Source organism: Micromys minutus (genome assembly GCF_963924665.1).
Source record: "Micromys minutus genome assembly, chromosome: 24".
NCBI classification, from domain to species: domain Eukaryota; kingdom Metazoa; phylum Chordata; class Mammalia; order Rodentia; family Muridae; genus Micromys; species Micromys minutus.
The window spans coordinates 5,270,771-5,273,169 of NC_137959.1; the positions used below are offsets into that span (position 1 = coordinate 5,270,771).

The window sequence follows — 2,399 nt, forward strand, 5'->3', positions numbered from 1 at the left end:
GACGAAGAAAAGAAGGAAAGGAAGAAAAGAAAGAGAAAAAGGAATTAACAGGCTAGTTTCCATGACTGATATATAAGATGGCCTATCCGACCCCAAACACAGGTCAGGCCATTACCACTACTGGAAGAAAGGCTTAACCTGGAGTCACCCACATCATGTGTAAATGAGCAGAGTACAGTTTTCCTTTGGATGCTCAATGCTGCCTGGCAGAAAACTGGTCCAGTGCTCACTTCTGCTTAGAGAAATACTCTTTGCTCTTATTGACCTCAGGCTTGATGGTGTCACTGCCAGGTTTCCAGCCATCTGGGCACACTTCCCCATGTTTGCCAGTGACCTGGAAGGCCTGGACTAGTCTGATAATCTCATCCACAGAGCAGCCAACAGAAAAATCATTTATCATTATCTGGTGAAGAATACATTTATCATCAATAATAAAGAGGCCCCTGAAAGAGATACTCTCATCAGCCTTTAAGACTCCATAATCCTGAGCAATGGTGCCCTTGGGATCTGATACCAAGGGAATGCATGGGTCCTGACCCTTCTTGTTTCTTAGGTGTGTTAATCCATGCCAGACGACAGATGTAAGAATCTACAGAAGCTCCAATCACTTGGCAGTTGAGTTTCTTAAATTCTTCTGCTCTGTCACTGAAAGCAAAGATCTCCATGGGACACACAAAAGTAAAGTCAAGAGGGTAAAAAAGAACATAACATTTTCCTTTGTAATCACTTAGGCTGATATCTTTGAATTGTCCATCTGGCATAACAGCTGTGGCTTTGAAGTTGGGAGCTGGATGCCCAATTTTTGCATTTCCTGAAGACATCTTGCTATCATCAGGGTTGAGCTACAGGTTTCACAAACAGAAATGACTGTGAGAACTCAGGAAGATGTTGCCCTGAAAGAGGAAGTTCTATTGTCAATCTAGAGTTTAGTAAAAAGCACGCACACCCACAAGTGCGTCTACATTCACTTTCAAATGGGTCTCTCTGTGTATTAGCTTCATATCATTGCAGAGGCTGGTGATGAAGCTTTCTGAAAATTCCAAACTTATCACTCATCCTGTCTTGTGTTTCTGTAGCTGCTTTACCCCTTCTGAAACTACTTCCAAAAGTGACACTGAGCAGCCCACTAAGATGTTATTGTCTTGTATTTTTCAGAGACAAAAATCTTCTGGCAAAAAGCAAATACATTCATGGAAATGTTATGTTTTCAATAAACAAACAAATACAAGCATTAAGACCTTGTTTCCTGGGTCAAAGATTTGTGGTGTTTTGTACATCATTTTTATGAGTGTGGGTCAAGACTGTCTGTGCCCATAGTTCATCTTGAGGAGATTGAAAACAATTTCTCTGAATGCTGACAGAAAATGTAAACTCACAGAGGCCCTTTATACTCACCCTTGTCCCAGAAGCAACAGCCAGGGGTCAGAGGTTGCTGCAGCAATGACCCGTATTTCATAATGCATCCCATCTGTTCACAGATGTGTGAGTTTGCTCAGTGATTTTATTAGAAGTCTATTACATGTTCATAGAGCCCATCCCATCTATATTTGTCAGCATGTTTGCAATTTCTAAAATTTTTACTCCATTAGCTATTCAATATACAAGCAGAGAGATGTTCTCTGTGTAAGTAAGTGTAGCCATTTTCTTGATATAACATCTGGTAGATATAAGGGAGTTGAGAAAGCAGACATCACAGATCTCTAAATGATGATAAAGATGATGATAACGGTGGTGGTGGTGGTTGTGGTGGTGGTGGTGGTGTCTGTCTGGATTTACTTGGTGCCAAAGCCTTAAGACAAGAATTAGCCTTCTTTGGTTCATAACATTAACTCTGTTCCAATACATGGATAATTTGATCTGTGAAGAGAGAAGACAGATGGAGAATAACAATAGTAACAAAACTCAAGCAAAGCAAACTCGGATCACACATGTTCTGTACGCCTTGTGTCCAGTTGTAAGAACTCTTGGAGCATTGCTTCCATTTACAACCCAATCCATTGTTTGCTCAGAGAGAAATGGATCTAAGAACTTTGTTATTTTGATGCAGGTATCCTTTCAGTCCAAGAGGTCATGGTCATTTATGGCTTGGTTAGTCTGTGCTTTCCTCCAGAGAAATGCTGTCCCTGCCTTGCTCAACCCTGCTGTCACCACAGCACTGAGCACATGGCTGGCCTCCAGAAAGATGTATGAAATAGCTGACTGGATCCATATAGGTTTGTTCTAAGTGTTTTGTCTCCAGCTGGTGGATAGTTACTGAATCAATTACAAGTCTACTATTAACTTTATTATACTTCATGGTAAAATCTTGACTCTCCATAGCTGTCATTTCTCATGGGCAATTCAACTTCAGAGCTACAATAAGATCCCCAGGAAACCATTGTATATATGACCTGTCTGTT

At 40.9% G+C, this 2,399-nt stretch overlaps 1 pseudogene across 1 annotated transcript; it reads right to left on the minus strand.

Annotated features, from left to right (window-relative positions):
- Positions 1 to 226: 226 nt before the first annotated feature.
- LOC308436495 (peroxiredoxin-1-like) lies at positions 227 to 821 on the minus strand (annotated as a pseudogene). Its single transcript has one exon. The product of its transcript is annotated as a peroxiredoxin-1-like (transcript).
- Positions 822 to 2,399: the final 1,578 nt, after the last annotated feature.